The sequence below is a fragment of the Phoenix dactylifera genome, chromosome 18 (genome assembly GCF_009389715.1).
Source record: "Phoenix dactylifera cultivar Barhee BC4 chromosome 18, palm_55x_up_171113_PBpolish2nd_filt_p, whole genome shotgun sequence".
NCBI lineage: Eukaryota > Viridiplantae > Streptophyta > Magnoliopsida > Arecales > Arecaceae > Phoenix > Phoenix dactylifera.
In genome coordinates this window covers 9,155,213-9,171,687 of record NC_052409.1, presented here as the reverse complement: position 1 = coordinate 9,171,687, position 16,475 = coordinate 9,155,213, and positions in this window count along the sequence as shown.

Below are 16,475 nucleotides of genomic sequence, written 5' to 3'. Positions count from 1 at the left end.
AATTTTTTTAATAAATTAATAAATATTGAGAACTAAGAATTTATTAATATAAAGTCACCTTAATGGTGGGGGTTTGGCATAGACCCCTACCAGTTTATTAATTTAAATCAAAATGGTACATGAAGGGAGGTTTGGACCTTGGTCTGACCTCCAGAATACAATAAGAAAGGAGAAAAAATAGAGATGACTCACTTTAACAATTAAAAAAATAAAAATGTACAATTATAAAAAATTAAGAAATAAAAATAAATGATCAAAATCTTACTAATCATCAGTATTCACTATTCAGTAGTGTTTGTATCATCATCATCAGAGGATGTTATATCATGTCCACATTTATCTTGAAGTTTCACCTCAGCATCCAACCAATCTTTGAAGCAGAGAAGCATCTCAACCATTTCGCCAGTCATCCTACTTCTCTTTTCGTCAAGAACACGCCGACCTGCACTAAAAGCGGATTCCGATGCTACTGTGGACATCGGTACAACTAAAATATCGCGTGCAATTGCAGACATAACACGATATTGATTTTTAACACTCTTCCACCAAGATAATACATCTAGACTCTCTATTTGATTTTCATCATATGCAGACTGAAGATCATTTCGTAAATAAAATTCTAGTTCACTACTTAAAGATGAAGAAGATGAAGATGAACTTGAAGCATGTATGTGTTTTCTCTGTGCAATGAATGAAAAAATAGATGACGAACGAGAACTACTAGAAGAAGAAATAGAGCTTTGTATGGAGAATCTAGATCCACGAATTTTTTCATCATATATAGCATAAATATCATAAAGAAGTTGTTTTACCTCAATTTTAGCAGGTTCAGGATTTTGAATCATATTTTCACAATATGCATCAAGTAAAATTAGTACGCCATTCAATTTAACTCTTGGATCAAATACAGCAGCTAAGTTATGCATAGGACATATCTTGTCCCAATACTCATTCCATTTAGATTCCATTTGTTCAATAATAAGCATTAAAACATCATCATATTTATGTTCTACAAATTTTTGACTAATCATATATGCTTGTTGTAAAATTGAACATGAAGTTGGATAATAAATACCAGAAAGAACATTAGTAGCATTATAAAAACTAAGCAAAAAATCTTCCAAATTTTTTTCTTTATTCCAATCAATTTCAGTCAATGTAAAGCCTAATCCACGATCATTAATATATGCACTTAATAAGTTTTTATATGGGTATGCATCATGTATCATGCTATATGTTGAGTTCCAACGAGTAATTACATCAAGTTTAAATTTTTTAAAACGTTTACCATGATTTATACATAGTTCTTTAAATTCTTGAAGTCTTGATCTTGAAGCATGAAAAAAGAAACTGCATTTCTAATTTTTGAAATGACATCTTGAATCATGCCCATGCCAGCTTGAACAGAAAGATTTAAGATATGACATGCACATCTAATATGCAATAAATTTTCATTTAACATGGGATGCAATGAGTCCTTTAATAATGTAACAGCAGAATTATTATTAGATGCATTATCAAAAGTAATAGACATAATTTTATCATTAATTATTATATGAACATGCATTTTGATAAATGGCATTTGAAATTTGTTGCCCAGAATGTGGAAAATCAAAAGTACAAAAAGCAAGAATACGTTTATTTAATTGCCAATCATTATCAATATAATGAGCAGTAATAGCAATAAAATAATTACTACCTACAGATGCTGACCAAATATCAGAAGTTAATGAAACTTTTACATTTAAAGTAGAGAGTGTTTCAATTAAACTTTGTCTCATTGCTAAAAAGTTAGTCATAGCTACTCTTCTAAATGTATGCCTACTAGTTCTTTTGTAAGCAGGTTGTAGGTTTAATTGAACATATTCTTCAAAATTAAAAGATTCACATAAACTAAAAGATAATTCATCCTTAACTATCCATTTTACAAGTGATTTTCTTTGATTTTCATGATTATATGCAAAATTACCTAAAAGTGATCCCCTTGTATATTAAGGGTACTTTGAAGACGAGAATCATGCATCCTATGACTCTCTTGATGTCTTTTTAAATGGCCTGTTCCTCCACTACTACTACAACTATAAAGTTTGGCACATTTTTTACATTTTGCTTTTCAGACTCCATTAACCATAATTCTATCAAATTCATTCCATACAGCACTAGTCCTCTTACGGGAAGAGGTTTGATCTTCACTCGGTTCACCAGTTCTAGAGGAACTAGGAACATGATGTTGGGGATTAGTTTCTTCTCCCTCAGAAACAGGAGGAATGCCAAAATGACTTTCCTCAAAAGATGACATATCTAAATTGATGAATGCAAAAAATAAAAACTAACCACAAGAAGAAATTGAGTAGAGGACCAGAGGTAGAGCTGAGATTTGTGAGCTTCCTCTTGTGCTCTCAACAAGAACCTCCTTCTCTTCTCAACAAGAACCTCCTCTTGTGTAGCACTTGAACACTTGCTAAATGCAAACTAAAAATTAAATTGCTAGAAGAGAGAAATAGTAGTAGTAGAGAAGGAGAGAAGAGTTGGTTTGGTGTGGTGAGAATGAGGGAGGAAAGGGGTATTTATAGGACTCCAAATATTTTTTTCCAAAATACCCCTCAAATTAGCCTTGTTGGGAGGGGTATTTTGGGTAAAAACCAAAAAAAAGCCGTTATGGCAACGGCTTTTTTTTTTTGCCAGACAGGCACGGCCCGTAACGGCTATTTTTTTTTGCCATACGGGCCGTGCCAGGCACGGCCCGTCTCGTGCCAGGGCCCGGCACGGCCCGCCACCCCACGGGCCTAGGGCCGGGCCGGGCTTAGCTTATAGGCTAAGCGGGCCGGGCCAGGCACGGCCCGTTTAGTCTGTGGGCCTGGGCCTGGCCGGGCCCGGCACGGCCCGATGCCCATCTCTAATTCAGGGTGTGGCAATCAAGTCGGGTCAAACAAGAAAAAAAATCGGGTCAAATACATAGTAAATTAAAATTTTATCAATTCAAACTCGATCTATTTATTAAATAAGTTAAAAATTTATATTCAAATTTGACCATTTTATTAAATAGATAATCTAGCTTCTTCTTCTGTGAGTTGAAATAAATTAAATAGATAAAATAATTAAAGCATTGCCATCCTTACCTAGGAGTATCAATGAAGGCCAATGTACATGATCAACAGAACCACAAACAAGGTTGAATTAGAAACCTTTTAGATTGTACTGCAATAGGATTGGGGATAGGTGGCCCATCATCTTCTGCAACAAGAGAGAGAGAGAGAGAGAGAGAGAGAGAGAGAGAGTACCTTTTAAATTGCACAAAGCTTCTTTGTGTAGAGTACACTACATAGGGATATAGTTAATCATAACTAGTTTTAGGTTGATTTTTAATTAAACTATTGAGAAAAAAAAGGTGCAATATGATGGCACGAGATGATATCGAACCCTTGATAACAAATATCTTTAATAGTTATCTTATTTACCAAGACCAAATATATTACGTTGATAAAATACATCTATTTGCTATGCCAACTCCTAGATAATTTAGATAGATTATGGTGATCATTAATACTTTCTAATTATTTTTTATGATTTTGATCAAAATAAAAAAATGGAAAAGGTTACAATTCATTTTTATCTTTGGGATGATTTTAAACTTTCAAACTCAAAATTAGAAAATTTGTGAAAACATATTTTTATATTATATTTAATTATCTTATTTTCAATTTATTTTAATTTTTGGTATGACTTCGGTTATCACAGGCCGGTTTCAATATCTGGTCCTCTACTTCTCCCTTAACCGTGCATGCATAGAGGTGTAGAATCCAAACTATCCATTGCTTTATCCGTATGATCGGACCTTTGCGACTGTTTGATGGTCTCATCTTGAAAGCCATTTAGTCTTACCCAAATACTTGATTTATTCCTCACAAATCAGACGGTGAGAAGGTGGATAGCTTTCTTCGATATTCATAAGCTCATTCGACTATCGAGGCGCAGACCATCATTCTCTTCCTCCCATCTATTCCACTCTCCCTTGCCGGTCCTTGGGTCCCTTCCTTGTAGATATTGATCTTTCGGATCTCGAGACTTTTTAATCTCTCTTGGGTACTTCTTGTTGGATTTCTTCTCTTTTTTTGTGTTTTCAATGTTTTCACATGATTTTAGATTGTAATTGGAGGTACTGGAGGGTGAGATGGAGGCTCTTTGGTCTGATTAATTCATAGCTTGCAAATGAATGGCTTCTATAGAAGCTCCTAGATCAGATGATTTGATTTATGTACCAATAATTCATGTTGAAAGTTGTCATTCTTTTGTATAGATTAAAAAAAAAGAAAATTTGCCAAAAAAAAGAAAAAGAGGGAAAAGGGTTGTCACCTATTATCGCTAAAATTCAGTCTAAAAGAGTGAGGTCGGATCGGGCACCAAGCTGATGAGGTCAGGCATGATCCAAGATGAAAAGATGAACTGAAGGACGGTTGTGGCTAAGCTTGGATAGAGTCTAGAGCTAGTGATAAAACCTGAAATCAGAAAAAGAAAATCCATTTGTTGGATTCTATTTAGTGGGGGATCCTCCAATGGGTAGGTCGGGTAAGAATTTTGGAGAAAAACAATAGAGATTCGAGAGAATTGCAAAGTGGAAGAGAGAGATTAGAAAGTATACCTAGAGGTCTCCTAGTCACTGTTTATATAAAGAGAGGGTTATCGTCAATTACTGAGTTAGGTAGAGTTTGACTTGAACTACCCGATAACGGCCCACACATTACGCAAACCATGGATATGGCATAGATCGTGCGGTAACCATTCAACCATATAGGATAAGCTATAACCACTCCATAATGTGCCTCATAAAATGAGGAATCATAATCATTTCTTTAACGAGCTTTAACCGCCTTTAATATACTTTGAATTGGAGACACATAGCTCGACCACTAGTCAGCCAGTCTACTCAGGTCGGTACAATGGTTCAGGTTAGCAACTAGACCAATGCCAAGTTTGTCATCTCATTCGGTTGCCGAGGTTGTCACCGTTATCATTTGCCAATGTCAAACTAACAAATATATATTATATCACTTACCCTCCACTTCTGAGTCCAATGTAGAAAAGAGAGGGAGAAATAATATCCAACAATTTGATTGTGACATAAAGCTTCAACATCATTCCATGGATAGGCTCGACCTGCTGCATCCACATATACCTCTCAAGATCAAGTCCATGCAGGGTTCTAAATGCTTAAAACAACTTAAAAATGTTTTAACTTATACAAACGAGTAATGGGCGCTTATTCATGTTTGTATCCACATATACCTCTCAAGATTAAGTCCATGCTGGGTTCCAAATGCTTGAAAAAACTTAAAAATGTTCTAACTTATACATACGAGCGATGGGGCCTTATTCTTGTTTGTAAACTCTATTTTCATCAATTTTATCAAAAACAAAATCAAGCGTTGGACATTTGGAGGACAAAGTGCTTTATTAATTTAAATCAATTCGAAGCTTGCGAGATGAATCCAAGCACCTTAGGAGACAATGAGAGTTGGATTGTAAGCAAGAAAAAGTTGTTGAATTTATGGACTATTCAGGAGATTAGAACACCAAAAGCTATAGATCAAATTACACCTTACGAGCCCTAAGCAGCCATTGATGATTGCTGCAGCAATACTTATAGAAGAAGAAAGCACAAAGGTAGGATAGATCTTCCTCTCCATCTTCTTCTTTATGCTTATCTCCTCAATAGGATAGGTGCCCCTTAGGAATATAGAGATCTTGATGCCCTAAGATTTCTCTAGAGACAGATATATATAGGAGTGGAGTGGAAACCTAGCCCAATTAGTAATATTAATAGGTTTACCCATTACAAAGCTCATTAACCAAATCAGGCCTATACCAATACTCGCTACATTGCATGACTAAGACAGTAGAGCCTAAAATAACCATATAATCACAAACTAATGATGGGCTCCTTAAACATTCATTTAGAGGACAACTTAGCCCGTATTATATAATAAATCAAATTAAAATCAGTCCTCAATCAATGAAAGCCCACTTTTATGAGAAATTCCAACATTATTGGGTAATATTGATTAAGACTTCAATTTTTTAAAAATATATTTATTATATACATATATAGTTCGAAAAAGACTCTCGAGCTAAGTTCACCTCATGTTGGCACATATAAAGATGTCCTAAATGAACATCTTAAGTCAAAAAATTTGGTCCAACAAAACCACTAACATTGAATCATCACAATCTTTATATGACTTATTAATATAAGACCCTTCTATGGGTACAAATGTTAGTAATCTCATCGACATAGATCTCAATGATGTAGTGTGTGTAGTGTGAACTGTGTATCCTTATGTGATCAAAATATAAAAAGTTCATCATCAGTCCACTTTATGGCCTCAAATGAAACCTCTTACGCTTTCAAGTGAAAGTTGCTCTAACAACTTTAAGCTTATGACACAATTTTACCTTTTTGTATCAAGACAAATTATGATATCAATTATAACAAAAACAATACCTTTATGCTTAAGCAACACTTTTTTGCTTAAGATTTTCATTTAAACAACATTTACAAACAACAATATGTGCACAAATATAAATGTGATATTCCAACATAAAAATAAAAAAAATATTTTTATGGCATCCAAATAATATTTTAACAAAATAATGCTCCCACTAACCAAGTACATCAAAAGATTTCAATAGACCCATATTTTCCACTTGTTTAACAAATACATTGAATCTAGGTCCTTGGTCAATGCATCTACCTGCATTGTATTAGTTTCTATGTGCTTAATAACAACGTCTTCCTTTTTAACTAAATCTCTAACTACGAGATACTTTATCTCTGCATGTTTAGAGGTGTTGGAACACTTAGTATTTTTTTCAAAAGAACGCGATTGTACTATTATAATAATAAATCTTAAATGATTTCGAAATGCAATCAATAATCATAAGCCATGAGATAAAATTTCTTAACCAAACAACCTGAGTTGCAGTTTTGTAACCCGCCATAAACTCTGTCTACATGGTAGAAGATGCCATAAGAGTCTATTTTGTACATTTTCAAGAAATAGCTCCTCCAAGAATTATAAAAATATACCAGAAGTGGATTTCAGGCTCTTTTCTAGTATTTAAATTTCATTCCAATTCGAATTCCAGTGACGAACCAAACGTATTTGAAAATATGGCTACTCCGATTCTCATTTCAATCCATTCCTATTTTGATTTCAGTGGTGAACCAAAATATTTAAAAGGTTTTTTGCATGTATAATCTCCAAAATATATAAAATTGTATGAATGCCCTTGTAAAATTGCTATTTGTATGTATACCCTCATAAAATACTTATTTTGCATGTATACCATTCCTTTACTTTTTTTTTTAATATATGTACCCATACCATCTAATACCATTAAGAAATAAACGATATAAAATTAAAATAACTAAAATATCCTCATGGGAAGACATAGAAAACGAAACTTTATATGGATATCCAATTATGCATATTTAGGTAGCATATACTTAAAAAAAAATCTAATAAAAAATAATCAAAATCCAGTAAAGATAATTCATTAATAAAAAATAAAAAAAGATTAAATCATGTTAATATTAACTCTTATAGAATAAATTATGTTGCTTTTACAAAATTCTTACCTCAAAAATAAACAATAACTCAACATTTATAAATTACTAAAAAATATTTTACTAATCTAAGCATCTATAATTAATTTAAATTCGATATATTTTAATATTTTAAAAATAATGAAGAATATGTAGATGTCATAGATTCAATAATGATAATTATATTAAAATCAAATAGAGAATAGCATTAAAAAAATGATTACTTAATATTTTAATTTGATCGAGTCAAGATCTTTAAAAAAAAATTGATAATGTGACTCTATCTTTTTTTGACTTGTCGATCTAACTGAATCATAAAAACTCGGTAAATTTCAACCGAGTTTTAATTTTCTTAATAAATTTTTTAAATGCATACCCTTCTAAATATGAAAAATCACATAAATACCCTCGTAAGTTGTTATTTACATATGTACCTTTACAACTTTTTTTTTTTTGCATATCTATCCATAAGGGTATTTCAATTATTTTAATTTTAAGCCGGTTATTTTTTAATAATGTTAAACGGTAAATGTATATATGAAAAAAAGAAAAAAAAAGATATACATATTAAATAATAATTTTTCAAGAATATTCATACAATTTCGTATATGTAGGAGGGTATACATGTAAAAAAAACTCTATTAAAAAGTTATTTGATTCTCCAAAATCTTTTACAAATTATTGATTATTAAGTATCTCTTAGAAGTATCGTTGATCACAAGCGCATGGGAGGGGATCCATGGCATCATTGAACTCGTGGTGGTGTAAACCAGTGGTTGCTTTGTCTCCTCACCTATTCGTTTTTTTTTTGCTAAAACAAAAAAGGGAAGGAGGGAGGAAGGGACAAGCCCACCCCCGCGTAGTAGTCCCAACTGGGCTCCCACCCCGCCAGAAGAATGTTCGATGCGGGCAAACCGGATCGTGTGTTGGGCACTCCGACCTATTTTACTTATACCTTCCCCACCTGTGAGCCAGCTCGGTTATCCGATCCGATCCTCCGTGTGAGTACGTCACACCTAGCACCACCCAAGCTACTAGCCGACCAGTAGCGCTTTCAAACCCCGTGTCCAGGCATAGGGCATCCGGTCCCTAAATTTTAATCGACGCCCGCGCGTTTCGAATCTGAAATCATTTGGTTGGAAGCAAACGCTCCGTTCCAACTGGGCTACCACCTTTGGTGGCTCACTTGTTCGCTTTAATCACCAAAATGGTCCCATTAATAACTCGCGATCGAAGGCTGGCCGGTCCCTGGCATGAACTGGATGCAATAAGGGCTTGAAGCCTGCCATAAAACCATATATTCCGACCGCTTGGATCTTCCATCAGCATTCCAACCGTGCAAATTGTGCAAGCATGCTCGTTTGGATGGGCATTTAAGAATGGTACGAGTGCACACGCATTAACATGCACAAGGACGACGACTATAGAGAAACTCCTCCTGTAAGCTAGGTAATTCAACTGAAGTAAAAAAATAAGTGCTGGTGATATTTATAAAAGTACAAAATAAAAATTACAAATTTTTTTTTATGAACATCTTCTTAAAAATTTAAATTTACGTAAATACTCTCTTAAAATTTATATTTATTTCTGTACCCTCATAATCATAAAACATTGTTTTTGCACAAATACCTCTAATAAAAAGCATATTTATTTTAATTAAAAATAAAATTAAATTTTGAAATTATTTTTTTTCATCGTGATTGTCTCATAAATATTTTTTTGCACATCTGCCCATTAAGGATATTTTAGTCATTTTAATTTAAAACCGTTAATTTTTTAATGGTGTTAGATGGTGTAGGTACATATGCAAAAATTAGGATAAAAAGGATAGAATAGTAAAACCAGTGTTTTACGAGGGTATATATGTAAATATTAATTTGGGAGGGTATTCATGCAAAATTCGATATTTAGGAAGGTAATCATGCAAAAAATCTAAAATTATATTCTATGTCATATTTTTTTTGGTCAAAATAACAAATTATATAGCTCTAAAGTGAGTGCATCCTGCCAGATCACGAGAAAGTAAAGAGTACAAAGAGGAGGAAATATCTCCTATAAATTATATTCTATATCATGTTCACCATATTGCAGTGCACCATATCAATCATAAATATATATTTCTATAGATCAGATGAATGCTTGATAAATAAAATTTATAAAATATGTGCTGGTGATTTATATGGTGCACCATATAAATTATAAATATATATTTTTATAGATCAGATGAATGTTTGATAAATAAAATTTATAAAAATACATGCTAGTGATTGATATGATGTACGTGATGTAGGATATAATTTTTGTAAACAAAAAATGCTACAAAAGTTGCTTAAAAAATAAAAATAATAGTATTTTTTTGAAAAAAAAAGTATGAAATGAGATGGGTTAGACAATACTTAAAAATTATATATATATTTTTTTATATTTGCAAGCTCTATTAAAAAGTTTGGGATGAAAATATTAATAATATTTCGGACGATAAAACTAACTAATCCTTGGCTCGATCCTCAAAACCCTCTAAGCACAAGAAAATTATAAAACATTCAACAAGAAAAATTTAGAATCTTTTCTTACTTGGTTGAGTTATGTGCAGAAAATTATAGAAACAATTCTAAAGAAGGTGGTCAAGTATAGTGAATTGTTTGACACCCTATTCTCTTAAATTTTCCCTTCTTCAATATTTTTATTTGGAAACCTTAACACTAGATAAAAGAGGCTGTACGTCTGAACTTAATTTTAAATTGTCATAATAAGTTTGATTAGATTTCCCTCTTAAAAAACAAAATCATGCTAAACTTTTATAACAAAGAGATTCTAAACTTATTAGACTCTTAATGGGAGTCTAAGGGAAGACTCTATTTTCATGATTAATAGGCATAACAGCATCCCTGGTCCTTCAGAGTCTAAATTCATAGTAGTTTATTTACAAAAAAAACTTAAGCTTATATAATCCATGATAAGCTTTTCCTTCAGAAAAATATATTTGTACGTAAAGTCTTTAGCATTACATATACTTGCGCGTATATCTCCAACTGAGTTGGATTCTTTCTAATTCAGTTTTTACATATATGAGTTTATCTAATCTCGACTGCTTGTGATTGGTACAACTGCTGTGATTAGGTGCTTCTCTTCAACTTTCTCCTTTGTGTATTGCTTTTAAGAAAGAAAATAGTGTACGAGGCCTTTTAACGGGGACCAATTTCAGCTCAAAATAAAAAATAAAAAAATCCGGCTAGTTAATCCTGGCTTTTATTTCTTTTCCTATTACCTGGGGCCTATATGTAGTTGTATCATGAGCCCCTCAGGATGGCCAGCACTTGTTATTTTGGCCTTTTTGCTGCGTACGGAAATGGATCTGCTTCACAGTATGCAAGAATAATTGGCTTCAGCTGACAGTGGCTTGAGGTGAATAAATGCCACCATCGGTGGAAATGTGTATTACATGAGCTCTCCCTGTCTCTCTCTATCTCTCTCTTAAGAGTGCTAATGTGTAAGATAAGATTCTTTTTTTTTCTCTCTCATTAAACCGTGCTGCTGACTAGATAGCATCTCCAATAGCCACCCTAGCTTAAAGACTTTGTATACTCTGATACAGATTCAATTATTTAGAAATCTCCCTCTCCCTCTCTCTTAAGAGTGTTGATGTGTATTGCATGGACCTCCTCTCGCTCCCTCGTTAAACAGTACTGTTGACTAGGTAGTATCTCAAATGGCCACCCCGGTTTAAAGACTTTGTATACTCTGATACAGGTTCAATTATTTAGAAATCTCTCTCTCTCTCTCTCTTAGGGCTCGTTTGGTTTGCGGGAAAAGAAGAGAGGGAAGTATGGTCAACGGGAAAGTAATAAGATACCTCTTGTTTGGTTGGAGTTTTCAAATGAAAGAGATGGAAAAGTTGATTCCCACATTTCATGGGAAAGACTTTCCCATGAGAAACATAGGAAATTTACTTTCTCCATGAGGCGGAAATCACCCCATCTTTATTTTTTTTCCAAAAAGACCCTTCAGCATTAAAAAGGTATTAAGATCTAACTTTTATTAAGGGTATAATGGGAATTACACATAACTTTCCCAAAAAAGTGGATGGTCAACCAAACATAAGCACTCTAAAAATCTGTTACTTTCCCATGTTAAACCAAACATACCAAAAGTACATTCCCAAGCATCCTCTTCCTGGAAATCTTCTTCCCAGGAATCATATTCATAGGGGAGAAAATGCTTCCCACGAACCAAACAAGCCCTTCAGAGTGCTGATGTGTATTGCAAGAACCTCCTCTCTCTTTCTTGTTAAATAGTGCTGCTGACTATGTAGCATCTCAAATAGCCACCCCAGCTTAAAGACTTTGTATACTTTGATACAGGTTCAATTATTTGGAAATCTCTCTTTATGTGCGCAAGCATGCATGTATATAAGTTGAACAGTAATACAAATTGGATAGCATCTTATGTAGCAAATCACATATATTCAATAATTTGGGAGTCAGCCCAAGTACTCTAATGCTATACGTCGTATTTACAATAACCTTATGTAATCATGTTGTCTACCAAAAAAAAAAAAAGACTCTATTCCATGTGATCCTAGGACTATGAAAAGGTATGTTTGTGGCATCTCTGGCGCTTAAGCCTTGCAGATTCAAGTCCGCATAATGGCACTAAAAGGACTAGTGCAATTTCTAGGCTTTAATGGAGTAGAAGTGGGCACCATATGGGTAATGGATGGTGGTTGCAAATGGCACTAGTAAGTGTGGTTTTTACATTGTTTCGACTAAGCTGATCTAATGGGGATTGTCCTGTAAACTCGATTTGGTTTGCAAAACCTAAATTGGCATCCAAATCTTGTTAGTTCCAACCATCAAAATATATATGGTGCGAGTTGCAAAGGGAAAATTAATTCACCAAGGCAGAAGAAAGCTTGCAGATTAAAATGTGTTTGGCTTCCTCCAAATGAAAAAATTGTAAGAACAACAATTTGTCGAAGTAGGTCTCAAAGGTCTTGACCTTGTGCAGGTTATTCATGGGTTAAAACTTATAACCAGTGTTCTGCTCCATTTTGGTTGACTTTTGATCGCTTTTCCAGTGGGAGTTAGGAAGGCAGTATTAACAACAAATGGCAGTCATTGGAAGGTATACAATTCATCTGCCATCTCCCCCAACAAACAGCTTGTAATTGTCTCCATAGCAGGTTTCCATGGCTTGGCTCCATTAGCATACAAGCGAAGCTTAAACAAATTTAAAAGCTAGGGTCATAAATGAACCAATCCTAAACACTAGAACCTCCACAAGTGTATGGAAGCTCCCCTCAGCAAGAAACTTGTTCAAGCTCACGCAACATCTCATACAAGAGCAGTTTGAACACTACCGATTAAGTTTAATGGTTCAAATTTGGTTAATCCTTTCATATAGAAAGCGAACTAAAGCAGCATGCATACCATCGTTTTTCTTTTCTTTTTTTTTTTTCTGGTAAAGCTAGATTTATAAGACCAATCTAGTGAAAGTACATTCATGTGAATCAAAAAATAAAATATGTAAAAAATAGAAGAAATTTTTGATGTAGCAGTCTAAAAAGTAATTTCTATATAATTAGTCACATATGTCGTCATCCAATCAACCACACTAGTAGACTCTCTGTAGATGTGTTTAATCCAATAAGATGGAAGAGAAATAGTCATTTTCCAACATTAACAAAGTAAGGAATGGGGACTAGTCTCGATGGTAGATTGATTGGAAAGCCACCTAATTATAGTCTATAAGTCACCTTCATGTATAGTATGGGTCGCCTTCGTATGCATACTACCCGATCTAGCTTAGCTAGTTAATACGTGCACCTACACACTAATGGAAGTTGACAAACAAACGGAATTCTGTCAAAACAAACAGATAAAAATAAATATTAAAAAACGGAAAATTGCAATCCAAGCCTTTAATTTTCTCTTAACCAAACATGTTAAAGAGTAAAGATATGTCACCTCTATCAGTTTCTCCAAGAAATTATAAGCCCAATGAGTTTCGGTTTCCATAGAATGTATAATATATAGGTGTACATACATATGGATATTCATATAGAGACACACACACATGTGTGTGTATATATGCATGCATGCATCTATATATGTGTGTATATATATATATACATGTATATCTTGGGGGGAAGGGGTGCAGGGAAGCAAAGTTTAACGTATGTAGGTAGCGTGAAAGCTACAACTTAACGAATGAAGGAGGTGCGCTGACTTACATAAAACCTTTCCTCCTAGAGTATTAGTTAATACATTGGATAGAATACAAAAGTATCCTGAATGGCTTTACATTATAGTCGCGAAGGTATAAGCCCCCACTTAATTGGGGTCTGGACTATAAAAAAAAAAAGTTTTATTATCAGCCTCTTCCTCGAAAAAGTGAGAAAAAAAAAAGTTATATTTGACAATAGATTAATATCTTCGAAGAAATGTGAGTGAAAGATTTCACTAAATTGAATTGATCCATGAATCTAAGAAATAGTGAGAATTATTGATTGATGAAAGATCTTATTTTTATGATCAACTTTCTTAAAAACATTCTGGACAATATTTTCATGTAATATCTGCTTGATTTAGATCGGAAAAATTATATAGAATTTACGAAACCAAGTGCTATACCTTGTACGTTGTTGAGGTCCAGATAGTACCACCACAGAACCTTTTATCTTATTTAACATGTTTTGAGAGAGAGAGAGAGAGATAGAGAGAAAGAGGGTCTGTTTTCCTTGATTGGTCTGTTTGTGAGGCATCATGCCTTCATTTTCATCACCATAATGAAGCTTGGCGTGTTTCAAGTGTTAATGGTCCTCATTAACAAGGACAAGGACAAGGACAAGGACATGGCTGCCTTACAATGGCTGTGCCTAGTGGGAGACACAGTGGATTTACAGGAGCCATTTTATTTACACCATGGTCTCAGCAGAGTACAATGCAGTTACTCAGAATCTTCAGGTGCTTGGCAGCAAATTTGGTGACTGGAATTTGTCACTGGTTCTCTAAATTGGTGGTGTTGGACCCACCTTTTATTTGTGGAGAGCCATAATAGTTGCAAAGCAGCAGCATAATTTGGAATGGTACAACTACTAGCCAAGCCTCCCTTTTCCTTCTGTTTTCTACATTTCAATTGTTGGTGCGTACCACAAACTGTGTCTTTTGATGGTGGACTCTATGATTAGGTTAATTTAATGTAGAGCTACCAATCCCTGAAAAAATAAAATAAAAAAAATAGGATTTGTTTGGTATTTTTTTCCTGTTCCTTTTTTTTTTAAGTAGAAACATGGGATCCCATGCAAAAAAAAAGTTATTTGGTTATTTTGTTTCTATTTTTTAAATAACTTTTATTATTTATGGAAAAAATGGAAGTAAAAATATTTTTCTTCTACATATAAAAAAAATGACTTTTTAGGCTTTATTCCCTATGCCTCTCCACAACTTCATAGTCCCAACTCCCCTTTAGACTCCCAGTTTATTTGGCTTCCTTTCCAACTCATTTCGACATCCTAAGTGACCCCCGTCCAACCATTTTGCCGCCCTCTACTTCTCTAGCATCACCATTTTGCCGCCCTCTACCATTACTAGCCTCCTTATCCTCTATGTCCATCGCCTCTCCAACACCTTCAAGCCTTCATCACCCTCATCCTCTCTCCCCTCTCTTGCACCTTTCCCACCTCGATCAACATCTTCTTCGACCGCCCTCGTATAATGGTCGTTAGCTTCGCCAAAATTGAGTGCATACTGCATCCTCAAGTGCCTCTTCCTCTACCTCCTCCGCATGTAGCCCCATTTAACAGCCAGAATTTTTTAGTTTTATTTTTCAAAAAGAAGAAGAAGAAGAAGAAGAAGGAGGAATAGCGACCATCGAATATGTCTCTATTATCAAAAATCTAAAAAAGAATGGAAATAGAATATCTATTTCTAAACTTTTTTAAAAAGAAAAGAAACAGCAATGTCAAATGCAGCTTAATGTAGGGCTACCATTATCACAAGCCTACTAGATGAGCTTTTGGGTCTACCATGCCTGACCTGATCTGCCATGTTAACCAAAACTACTAGCCCAATTTAGTAGATCGGGTTGCCCAAGCCCGACTCGATCCATTTTCATCCCATGCAGCTTTCAAGCAAACTTTGTACGTGTGCATGAGTGCATGCATGCATGCATACTTGTATTTTTAGAAAATCCACCCATGCATGCTTAGTTATAATTATTGGCAGGGATGCTTCCAGATTTAATAGCCATGGATGCACTCCACCGACAAACATAATTTCTTGGATGGCGAATCTTTCATCAACAGCAAACAAGCAGCAAACAAGCGTAAATGCATGACTACCATCAACATCAAAAGCTTTCATTAAAGGCTCGTTTCGTTCGCAAGAAAAGAAGAAAGAAAAGTATGATCAACGAAAAAGTAAAGTGGTACTTCTTATTTGGTTGAAGTTTTCAAAAGAGAGAAACGAAAAAGTTGTATTTCCGTGAAAATATGATTCTCACGTTTCATAGAAAAGTTACTTTCTCATGATCCGGGAATCGAAACATTTTTATTTTTTCCTGAAAAGGTCCTTCAGTATCAAATCAAGGATCCTTATTTGATCCAAAGTATTAAAGATCTAATTTTTATTAAGGGTATAATAGAAATTACACATAACTTTTCAAAAAAAAGTCGATGGTCAACCAAACATAAGCACTCTGAAAATCTGTCATTTTTTATGATCAACCAAACATGCTAAAAGTACTTTTTTAGGTATCTTCTTTCTAGAAATCTACTTCTCAAAAATCTGCTTCCTACGAGAAAAAATGCTTCTCGCGAACCAAACGAGCCCTAAGGGTAACCACCTTAGCTAAGTCTCTAACAAGGTTAAGG